The sequence below is a fragment of the Nicotiana sylvestris genome, chromosome 11 (assembly GCF_000393655.2).
Source record: "Nicotiana sylvestris chromosome 11, ASM39365v2, whole genome shotgun sequence".
NCBI classification, from domain to species: Eukaryota; Viridiplantae; Streptophyta; class Magnoliopsida; order Solanales; family Solanaceae; genus Nicotiana; species Nicotiana sylvestris.
Genome location: NC_091067.1, coordinates 40377775 through 40390909, shown reverse-complemented (window position 1 = coordinate 40390909; position 13135 = coordinate 40377775).

The following is a 13135-nucleotide window of genomic DNA, read 5'->3' as shown; positions in this document are numbered from 1 at the left end:
ACTGCTTGAATATCAATAACAACGATAAACTATGCAAGCAGACGAGCCACATGAACTCAAGTGCAGCCAAGTACCACATCCAAGCATCAATTTGACAACAACTATCATCAAAACACTATAACTCCGCTAAGCCATCATTATATATAAAGAATTATTATCATTATCAACTATTACATGCTGCTAAATAAGCAGTACCACTATGCAAATAAAACTGCTCACAATTACTACGTACATACAATAGTTAAGGTCGCACTACCATGAGATTAAACAAAACAGAAAAAGCACCATACATATTGTATGTCGGGCCAGGTATTTGGTAAACTGCAAGTGGGTTGAGTTTTAAAATAGTTCAGGTTCTAAATTAGTGTTTTAATTATTTTTTGCCACGTCACTAATGCTCATTATAAATTCGGCAAAGACGATCATTTAAGTTAACTACGTAAAACGTTAATGACTTTTAAAAAACAAAAAGAAAAAAAGATATGAGTATCACTTTGATGGACAATTACCAAAAGTTAAGTGACTATCTAAGGCCAAAAACTTCCGAGAATAAGTAGATTTTCCAAGTTTGGTCGGAAGACCTTAAAGTCAATTTCTAAAGTAGAAATTGCACGTGCGTTCTATTTGGTCGCTCCCATTTAGCCTATACCTATTTTTTAAAATTTTTTTTAACTTGTACCCTATTTTAAACAACTTCAGCCCCATTTCTCCTCCTCCTCCTTCTCCTCCTTCGTTTTGTGTTTCCTCTTAGAAGGTTTAAATAAGTCCAAGCAGAGAGATAGAAATTAGGGACCCCTGCATCAATTCCCCAGTCCAAATTGGCTAAAACTGCTTGATCAGAGTATCGAACTTCTGTGTCTTTATCGGAGTTCTCATCTTCAGCTGCTAACCTCTCAGCACATTGTTCTTTATGCAAGGTTCTTTGTTCTTTATCAATAAGTCTATCTTGAATGAAACTACCAACAGATGTGATCAAGAAACTAACTATGTCTTCTTGATCCATTTTAAACATGTAATTTCCAGCCATTGTAGAGCTCACCTATCAAATGTATAGTCACAGTTCTTTATCGGAGTTCCCATTTTGTAGTGCATTTTTGTCGTATAAATGCAGTGCAGTTACCATTAACCATCTTCTTGTTTTTTGACTCCAAACTTTATGACAAAACTAATGAATATAGGACAAAAAAACTTCAGCTTATTTAGTGCTGAAGTTTTTACAAATGAACTAAATAATTTCAGCATCTCTGTGAGCACGTGATTTTGCCTTTACGAAAACTACTCCAAAATAAATCAAAAAATAAAATAAATTTCTCGTACTGTGTAATTTTTGAATTTTGCGTGGTGTTAAATACTTGTGTTATGTCCGTAAATGTTTACTTTGTCATAATGAAATGAAAATTAAAATAAAATACATATTGCATGCATATAGGATTTAATTATGCATTTAAGAATTAATTAAAAAATAAAATTACAAAAAATATGCGTTTGTTCTAATTTTAATGTTTCACTATGTGATTAATATTTTTTGTCTATGTGTTAAATTGTTAAAGGTTGATTAATATTTTGAAGGAGTAATTTTTTGTTTTTTATAATTTTAATTAGGATTTTAATAATTGAAGAATTAAATTGGAAATTAAAAAGAGTGGAATTAAATGGGCAAAAATGGATCTGGGCCAAAATTTCTAAACAAAATCAGGCCCAACCAAATTAATCCCCTTCACAGCCCAATCCCAACAACCCCATGTCCGGTCCAATTCAAACAAATCGAAACGACGACGTTTCATCACCCTTCATCAAGGGCCGTTGGATTCAATCCATCCAACGACTGAGATCTCATCACCCTAACCCGTGATCCTTACCCGACCCAGTGACCCGACTCAGTCCGACCCTAACGTTAAACCAAACAACGTCGTTTGGATTAGTGGATTGATCCTGGCCATTCATCTTACTTGATCGGACGGACAATACCAATCCACCCCACCCCTATATAAGTCCCAAGCCTTACCCCGGCCCCCTAACTAAACACCCCCCCTCCGCTCATGTTCATGTTCATCATCGTTCCAAACCAAACCCCTTAACCTTAGCCGCCCCTATTCCCCACCGCCTGAAACCCGGCGGCATCAACGCCGCCGGTCACCAACTTAACACCCCAGAACCCCCTGAACACCCTCTATCAGAATATGTTATTTGCTTGGTTCGAATCTCCCTGAAGGTTCTCGAATCTTCATTTGAAGATTCGAGCCAAGTTCAGATCTAAACCAAACAGCACCTAGTTAACACCATAGCACCCCCTAGCATGCCTCATTATGGATCCGGTGTTTGTTTGGCTCGAATCACTTCAGAGCTTCTCGAATCTTCTTTTGAAGATTCGAGCCAAACAAAAATTACCCAGATCTGTTCCAAAGTGACACCAAATAACCCCTAGGCTTCCCTCACCCCTGTGTCATATTTGGTTCCTTTCGAATCTAACCAGAAATGATTAGGTCCCAAATCGAACCTTCAGGAAACCTAGAAATACCAAACTTCTGGATTTTTGTCCAAATTGATTAAAGGATTGAGGTTTAATCGACCTTAGTCGAAGTATTTTCAGTGGAAAATACTTCGACTAAGGTCTGTTTGATTTCAAACAAAAAATCCGAAAGCCGAGTTGAGTTCGAGTCTGATTGAAGATTCAGAGGTATTTTCTATTTCTTTGTGTATTCTACGTGTATTGTTGTCTGTCTTAATAGCTTGTTAATTTTTCATGATTTTATTTGATTAATTCTGTCATCTTTGTCTCATGCCCGTATATATGGTCAAATATGAAATTATTTCTGTTGGTTGTGACTATTTATAATGTAAGCAATCGACTCGATTAAGTTCGTCGATTAGTTATATTATGAATTCGCATTCATAATAATACTGATTGAAACAATCTGTTTTCTATTATTATGTACTGTTTGTTGACAGATATTGTAGATAATCATTTTTAACTAATACTCGTCAGTTAAATCATCCTGGTTTATATGAATCTGTCAAAATAAGTGTTGTATATATGTTATTGTCTGAACATTAAAGTTTCAGGGCATTGTCAGTATTGACAATGATCCTGTGTGTGTTTGATTTTGGTTCAATGTTAAATCCAGTCTGAATTGTTATGATAATTTCAGTAATATGTTGTTATGATGTTAGTTCTGAATTCAGTGTAATATTGTTGTAATGTCCAGTTTGAATTCAAGTTTACAAAAGTTGGTCAAATACAATTGTGTTAGGAGGTTAATAGGATTGGTTATAGCTGTAAATCAGAAAGATAGTTAAGTTTATACAGATTTTAGAATCTGTTTTGCAGTAGGTTCTGATTTTTCAGTAATTACAGTAGGTCAGGGGCATTTCTGGGAATGAAACAGTAAAAACAGGGTGTTAATGCTAGTGTATTATAATGTAATGTTAGTGGCTATAGTTTAAGATACTAATGGGAAACAAGGGATAATGGGGCTGCTGAAAATCATGTTAGGATCATATAAAGTATTAAAAAGTAGTTTTTAATGGAAACTTTCTAATTTTTAAAGGGATAAAGGGTCCATCCAGCACTAAAAGGGTGCAACCAGCCCTGTATAAATACAGGAGCTGGACAGACAGAAAAAGATGAGTTTTCCGGAGAAAGGGAAATCAGCTTTTCATAATAGAGGGCAGTCAGTTTTTTTAGAATTAAGATCAGTTTTAGGAGAGTTGGAGAGACTTGAAGAGATTTTAAGAGAAGAAATCAGATTTGAAAGGGGAAGCCTTTGAGTTCAGAAGAAAAATAAAGAAGAGATTGAGAGAGAGAAATCAGTTTTCAAACAAAGAATTTAGGACTGAATATCAGTCTTCAGGGAGAGTTTTTTAAGAGCGTGAAAAGTCAGATTTGAGTGTGGAAAATCAAGCAGAAAATCAGAAATGAAAATCTGAAAAGAAACAGAAAAAAAAAAAAAAAAAGAGAACAGTCACACACACTCACACACAGATACAGCAGCAGAAACAGAAAATCAAAAAAATGGGAATTTGAAACTGAAAAGAAACTGAAATCTGAAATGTTGTTCTTTTGTTGAATCTGTTCAACTTTATGTGATTCCACTGTTCAGTTAAAATCTGAAGTGTCTTTTAAAATACTGTATTGTGCATCTGGTTTCCTCGGGTCGTATTATCGCTCAAATCTGTGGAAATACTGCTATTCTGTTGAATTTGTTACTGCTGCTACTGCTGAAATTTACTCCTCCTACCTTCATTTTCAGGTACATGTCTTTTAAATTTTAAGTTGGAAAGAGATTCAACATGACTCATCAATGAAGCTTGAATTGAAATGCTATTTTCCAATTGTCCAAGTTCATTAGTTTTAATTTCATTTTTATGTTAGTTAACTAGTAGTGAATTCAATTTGATAGCTATGAGTTAAATTGTCTTATTTTGAAATTCATATAAAGCTTTGTAATAATGTTAGCCATTCCGAAATCTCATTGGTATAGGTATATGTGAATTGTCAAAACAGGGAGTAAGGCATAAAAATGGGTCATTGATTACATCCCATAATACCATTAGCTAAATGTAAAGATTAAGAAGTTACATTAGTAGAATATCTTGTAACAAATATGGTTTTGTTTAGATTGGTATAAGTTATTATATGGTATGATGACAGGTATAATCATATGAGTAAAGTAAGTTGGTATAGCTCGTCATGATGTTAAGAATATTATGAATGTTTAGGCGTACAACTATGTTGTATGTAATACAATTCGAATTGAATCAATTTGAATAATAACTCTTTTCTCATCAATTTGATTATTTATCGTTATAAATAAACTGAGCAATTATAATTCTGGATAAAAATAAATAATATGAGAATAAGAGGAAATATACAAATTGCTATACTTTATATCAATGACAACTAGAAATAGGATTTGCACAAATTAAATAATATAAATAGATCTCTGTAAAAAAAATATACTTCTTTCCCATCATAAATCATTTTTAGTTTCATATACAATTCATTATTGGGCATGTAGATATATATGTTGTATTTGTGAAGAATAGTATTAATCATGTTTTATTCTTTATTTAGAATTTGAATAGTCTTGGATGAACATGTTATATGCGGAAATTATAATCAACGGGCATCATTCAACAAATTGTGAATTCTTTTAAGAATTTAAAGATACCCCTTGAATATGAATTTCTCAGTAGTTTCATATAAAATGTATAGATACAACAAACAATTTGTGGAAAAACCTCTAATACCATTGCAAATATTTTGCAATTAGGGATACGTTCGCGTACCCTGATTATATTTTTAAAAGCAAAAATTCGGATTATGCGTATGCGCAATTTCGAGCGAATATTTAATAAAAGGATTTTTTCAAAGGCGTTAAATCAATTTCATAAAAAACCTGCGATGTGCGGTTCAATATTTAAAAAAAACAAATATTCTTGATTCAACACAATCTCGAAAAATGATTGCTTAATAAATATATTATCAAAAGTTATTGTGTACACGTACGCGTGACACAAGTCTGCAATTTTTAAACACGAATATACGTACGCGTAATTCGATTCAAAGAAGGGTCCTCAATCACAGTAAGTATAAGCGGTAGCAAAAATCATGTAACATCAATATATTTAATAAAATCAAGATAATTAAGCCAATAATAAAAACAGTTAAGCGACCGTGCTAGAACCACGGAATTCGGAAATGCCTAACACCTTCTTCCGGATTAACAGAATTCCTTACTCAGGATTTCTGGTTCGCAGAATAATAAACAGAGTCATATTCTCCTCGATTCAGGGATTGAAATTGGTGACTTGGGACGCCTTAAAAATCCCAGGTGGCGACTCTTAAATAATTAAATAAATCCCGTTTCGACTGTCCTTCAATTGGAGAAAATTCCCCACGCGCCCCCGCGGGCGCGGTAAAAAGGAAGTGCGACAGCTCTGGCGACTCTGCTGGGAAAAATTAAAAAAAAAAAAAAAAACCAGTATTATTGTAACCCAGAACCATTGGTTCAGGGTTTAAAGAATTCGAGCTTAAAATATCTGTGTTAATTGGCTTTATGATTTTCAACTGTTTACATGCTAATATGCTAAATGTTTTTTTACCGCTTTAATATTATTTGAATTGTGAATATATACAACTGCTACGAAACCCCCTTCTTTCTGAGTCTTCTGAATTTATGGTGTACACGTGCGCGTGACCCACCTTTCTGTTAAAGTCATACCAAATAAGACGGAGTTGGGACAAGTAACTAGGCCGGGCAGACTTTCGTGCTCCCGGTACGTTGCCCCCGCTTCGGCTCAAACTGTCCGTTTGGGTAAGCCAGGTTTAGAACAATCAACCTAAGGTTTTACACTTAGAATAACTCAGCCATGTACCGGATCCCTAGTAGGAACGTCTATTTGCATCATACACATTTGGCCTTGGAGACTCAACACAGGGGTTGGGTCTGTCTAGGACAGGTGAACCCAAAAATAAAAAGACCATCATGATGCATCCTACTTGTTACTTGTGCATTCATTTGCCTCGAACATGCTTGTTGACCAGCTTAAATAAAATCATGGTGAGAAGAAGGGAATAAAATGGGTTGTTTTTTTTTTAAAAAAAAAAATCGAAAAAAAAAATAGTTTTAAATTTTGAAATAAAGGTATTTAATAAATAAATAAATTAAAAATTCGAAAATGATTTTTTTTAGTATAAATTTTCAAGAAATGAATTTTGACTTTATCAAAATTAAATTTCAGATACAAAATGAGCACCACACAAAGCCCCTCATCCACAAGTACGGAAGAATTTCTATGTCAGCTTCAAATGTGGTGGTATGATTTAGGCGAAGACGGTCAAAAATGGGTCGTCAAGCATTTGGGAAATCTCACGGACATTATGAAAGTTAAACCCCGTGATGATCTGATTGCGGCGTTAGTAACTTTTTGGGACCCTGCTCACAATGTTTTTCGTTTCTCTGACTTCGAGCTTACTCCTACATTAGAGGAGATAGCTGGATATGCTGGTTTTGACGGAAGTTTAAGAAATCAAAGCTTGATATTCACAAAGGCTCCTTCGGTACATCGATTCTTCGGTCTTCTGAACATCAGCAGTCAAATCAGGAAAAGCAATGTCATCAATGGATGTTGTTCCTTCAACTTTTTGTATTCAAGGTTCGGAAAATCAGATGGGTTCGAAATTCATGAGAAAGGCCTTACTAATAAGCAAAACAAAGACACTTGGCAGATGCACCATCGATTTGCTTTCATGGTGGCTTTTCTAGGAGTCATGGTCTTCCCAAATAAAGAGCGAACAATTGATATTCGCACCGCAAAAGTTGTGCAAATCCTCACCATTAAAGAAAATCACACCCTTGTCCCCATCATTCTATCAGATATTTATCGAGCTTTGACTTTATGTAAATCAGGAGCAAAAGTCTTCGAAGGATGCAAAATTTTGTTGCAAATGTGGGTGATTGAACATCTCCAACAACAGCCCAAGATCATACAGTATGGGTCAAACAAAGCTAATTGCATCGAGAGCTATGAGGAAAGAACAAAAAATTATCAAGCTCCAGAAGGGATAGAAGCATGGGTATCTCATCTAAAGGCTTTAACGGCAAATCAAATTGAATGGACTCTGGGATGGCTCCCGATGAGGGAAGCAATACATATGTCAACCTCAAATAGTTATCTACTGCTATTGGGATTGAGAAGCATTCAGCCGTATGCACCACTAAGAGTCCTAAGGCAACTAGGGAGATATCAAATAGTTCCTGATGATGAAGATTTGAGTATGCAAGTAATCGAATTACACCCAGAAGCCACTATTCCCGAAGCTCTACTTCAACAGATGTGGAATGGGTGCCGATACTTGAAAAGTGATACTCAAGTCCTAGACGCTACAAAGGGTGAGATAAATCCTGGATATGCAAGGTGGTTCGAAAAACGGTCTCGCGTGGATGATGTACCAGAACCTGAGCTAAAAAGGCCAACAAAAAGACCCCATGTTCAAAACTTCAATGATAAAATCCAAGAACGGTTGATCTGGGGAGAAAAGGAAAAAGGGTACAAAGCAACTATCCATGCCCTAAAAGAAAATCTGAGAAGCCTCAGTTTGGAAAAAGATTTACAAGCACAAGAAGCCGAAGGCGAGAAGAAGAGTCTAGCTTGTGAGAATGAAAATCTTCATGCTCGATTCCAAAAAATGAAAAGAGTTTCTGAAACGCCAAAGAGGAAATGGAAGGATCAAAAAACCATCGCCAATCTCTTTGAAAGAATGCAAGATTATGATTCCATTCTTGCGGAAAACGAAAGGGCATTGAGCAAGGCAAAAGAAAGGATCCAACAATTAAACGAAGAAGCCAGATCTAACAAGGAACGCCAGGATAGGCAATCCGAAAAAGACAAGGCACAATTCAAGAAGGAAAAGGACTATTGGATGCAATCAGAAGACCAGCTTCGTGCACAACTAGAAGAGGCAAGAAGATGCAACAGAAAACACCAACAAGCAGACCTCGACAGGGAAAGATCGCAAGCAAGATTAGAGCAGGCCAGACTCCGAGCTCTGTTAGAATCAGCTCTGGATCGTGAAAACCGTGTCAGAGATATAGCCACCACTCGTCAGCAGCAATTGCAAGACCAAGACCAAGACCAACGTCTCCAAGGTTTCAGGGCACAAATCCACGACCTGGCAGTCTTCACATCTCAAAGTTATGTAAACTGCCAAGGAATGGATTATGAAGCGTTTACAGAGCATGCGCCCACTTTTGCTCGTCATCTAGCAATGGAGTTGGAAAGGATGTATCGAACGCTGGGAGGCCATCCGGGTCAAGCACCACATTGAGCAGATAACCCAATATTTGACAACAAAAGTGGAAAGTGGGGCACATTGTGAGATGTTAAGAATTGTATCTTTATTTTGATTTAAGTGTGTGTGTTTTCAAGCCATTTTCTTAAAGTTTTCAAATGTAATTCCATCTTTGTGTAATGAATAAAAGTGATTGCCTTTGGTCCAAACTACGCAAGATCTGATTCATGTAAGGCATGATACGTAGGCAATCTCTAAGATTCGACCACTACGATAAAAGATATATATAGTAAATAAAAGTGAATGACAATTTTCAATTTCAAGAAGGCTGGGACGACACAAGCAGCCGAGCAAATGCATAATAGAAAGGGATTATTTGTCTAAGAGCATTGCATCTCAACGTGCGATTATATATGTGTTAAACTCTCACAACTAACAAGTTTGTTCATTTTCAGAATTCAAGCAGTTAGTTTCTCTAAAGAGTATACTGGCATATTATCACTATCACACAAGATCAAAAGGACCAATACCCGAAAGTATGTCTATCCCAGATGTTGACACAGGTATGGAGATAGAAGAGATGGATGTCGGGAAAATGAAAGAAGAGATGTTTAAGCTCAAGCAGCAAATGGCTGAGATGTACCAAGCTTGGTCTACAGGACAGTTACCCCCATCTTACCCAAATAACCCTGCTCCATCAATGACCCAAACTCAGGATAATATCACCACTGAATTATCCCCAAGTTTCCCCATTTATCAGCACTACCGAGGCACCACCTCTCAGACACCACAGTCTCCACCTCCAAAACCAGTTCCGTACCTTCCTCCACCTATGACTCCTGTTTTCGTAGCACCTCCCCCTGCTACATTTCACAAATCTCCTAGTGAGCCTACATTTCAGGCCCAAGACAACCAATATTACCCCCCGGAGCCCACCTTCAAAGCCTCCGAAATCAATTCAACTGCTCCTCGGTTTGATCTCCCAACCGAAATTGACAAGCCAGCCAAAAATGTTGAACAAGAAGAGATGTTCAGGAAAGTCAAAAGTCTAGAACAATCGTTCCGAGACATGAGGGGATTAGGTGGGCAAGTCAGTGTAGCATACAAAGATTTATGCTTATTCCCTAATGTACAATTGCCAGTTGGCTTCAAGATGCCCAAATTTGACCTATACAGCGGGCACGGCGACCCAGTAGCCCACTTAAGGGGTTTCTGTAGCAAGATGCGAGGAGCTGGGGGAAAGGATGAATTATTGATGGCTTACTTCAGTCAAAGTCTAAGCGGATCAGCTTTGGAGTGGTATACACGCCAGGACCATGGAAGATGGTACACCTGGGATGACCTGGCACAGGCATTCGCATACCATTTCCAATACAATCTGGAAATCATCCCAGATCGATTATCTTTGACCAAATTTGAGAAGAAACACAATGAAAGTTTCAGAGAGTATGGTTTTCGGTGGAGAGAACAGGCAGCAAGAGTGGATCCTCCTATGAAGGAGAGCGAAATGGTAGACTACTTCCTCCAAGCCTTGGAACCAACTTACTATGCCCACTTGGTTTCAGCGGTTGGAAAATCATTCAACGAGGTAGTGAAGATGGGAGGTATGGTGGAAGAAGGCCTCAAGACAAATAAAATCATGAGCTATTCAGCAATTAAGGCAACTACTCAAGCTATTCAAGGCGGGGTAGGAGGAATCGGAAGAAAGAAGAGGGAGGAAGCAGCAGTAGTTGATTCAGGAATTTGGCCGGGACCCAGAGGTTCACCGCTTTACTATAATCAACAACGACCTCGCCAATCAGCTTACCACCATGATTCATCCCAACACTACTATCACCCTTCAGAGCCTCATTTTTCCATTAACCATGCTCAAGCATACAATCAGCCACCTGTTCACACCAATTGGCGTGCTCCTGTCACACCAAATACTTACCCACGAGCCTATCCCGGACCAGGTTTCAGGCCTAGGCCAGCATTCAGGGGAGAAAGGGAACAGAAAAAGAAAACTTACACTCCATTGGGAGAATCTTACACTAGTCTGTTCCACAGGCTGAGACAGCTAGACATGTTGAGACCAGTACAATCCAAGCTACCCAATCCTCCTCCAAAGAATCTGGATTACACCATTAGCTGTGAATATTGCTCTGGTGCACCAGGGCATGATACGGAGAAATGTTGGCATTTGAAAAATGCAATACAAGAGCTGATTGATACTAATAAAATCGAGGTTCAAACCCCCGAATCCCCAAATATCAATAGAAATCCAATGCCAGCCCATCAAGAGGCTAACATGATAGAAATCATACAAGCTGATGGAGAGACAAAGAAGCCTTCACAAACTGTCATGATGATCAAGTCTCATGAAACCAAGCCAGATAAGCAGTTAATGGAGGAGAAGCCGGTGTCTAAGCAGAACAAAAATGGTGATGAACCGTCTATGATAGTCGATGAGGGATCATCGAGCAAAGTTGCCGCAAAACAAGAAAGGCCGAAAGTGATAGTACCAGGGGTTGCTAACAAACCCATTGTATTCGTGGAAGGAGCCCGTACAGATCGGGTTATTATTGCACCTGTAATCCAGCTGCCGGTCATCAACAACAAAGCCATCCCATGGAACTATGAACGGGTGACTGTAATGTACAAGGGCAAAGAAATCAAGGAAGAAGTGTGTGAGGTGCAAGGCTTGACACGTTCGGGAAGATGTTTTACTCCCGAAGAGTTGAGAAAAACTAAAAACAATCCAACGCCAACAAAGAGAGCTGTGACGGAAGAAGAGGCGGAAGAGTTTTTAAGAAAAATGAAACTCCATGATTATTCTGTTGTGGATCAATTAAAGAAGACCCCCGCTCAAATTTCATTGTTGTCATTACTGATCCATTCAGAGGAGCACCGCCTGGCTTTGATGAAAATCCTGAATGAAGCTCATGTTCCTGAAAAGATCTCTGTAAATCATTTGGAAAAAATAGCCAACAGAATCTTTGAGACAAACAGAATTACATTTGCTGATGATAAATTACCTGTGGAAGGTACCGAGCACAACAGAGCTCTTTACCTCACCGTGAAATGTGAAAATTCCGTAGTAACCCGGGTATTGGTTGACAATGGGTCCAGTGCAAACATATGCCCTCTCTCCACTTTAAACAAATTAAAGATTAAAGAGGAGAGGATCCAGAAGAATAGTATCTGCGTACGAGGATTTGACGGTGGAAGCAGAGATTCATTTGGCGACATAGTGTTGGAACTGACAATAGGGCCAGTTGAATTCACAATGGAATTCCAAGTGTTGGACATAACTGTTTCTTACAACTTGTTGTTGGGTCGACCATGGATCCATGCTGCTAAAGCAGTCCCGTCAACACTACATCAGGCTGTCAAGTTCGAATGGGATCATCAAGAAATAGTCGTGCATGGAGAAGAAAGTTTAAATGCTCACAACAGTACCATTGTACCGGTCGAGGGAACAGAAATTGACCAAGGACCATGGGTATACCAAGTGTCCGACACGGTGTCAGTAGAGAAAATTCCAGAAGGGAAATACCTTCCGAATCCAAGGATATCCTCTGCATCAGTCATGGTAGCTTATGAAATGTTAAAGAATGGCTTTATACCCGGCAAAGGTCTGGGCTTATCTCTGCAAGGAATTGTACAACCAGTATCTCTCCCCGAGAACTGGGGAACATTCGGTTTAGGGTTCATACCCACTGCCAATGACGTGACAAGGGCTAGGAAGTTGAAACACCAAACATGGGTTCTTCCAAAACCAGTCCCACATCTGTCAAAGTCTTTTGTCAAGACCGGCGCTAAAAATCGCCCGATAACAACAATTCCTAAATCCCGGGTCAATCCTGAGAAGGAATTAATTGAAAGGTTCGAGAAATTGTTTAGTGATGTGAATATGTTGGAAAGCGGAGAAGGGTGTAGCAACGCAGAAGTTCAATTCGTTGGACCGGAAACAAAGCTCAATAATTGGAAAGCCACTCCTCTCCCAATTCGAAAGGAGTCTTGGTAGTTTATTTTGATTTTCTTTCAGTTTGTTTGGGTTATTTCAAGGTTGTAATCCCAAAGTTTATCTTACAGTTGGTTTGAAGTGTGCAAAACCTTGTTATCTTTCATCATCCAATAAAAAGCAGTTTCCTTTTTATTATCATTCCTAATAGCTTTCTTTTCTTTTTCTTCTTTTCTGTACAGTTCCTTTTACGCTGGCTCTAGTGATATGGCATGCATGAGGAATCCTCAGCCCAGTCTTAAAAATCAATCTGGTTCCGAAATATTAATTCAAGAAATATATTGTGATTATGAATCAGAATATGATGAAGATGAGGTTTTTGAAGAGATTAGTAA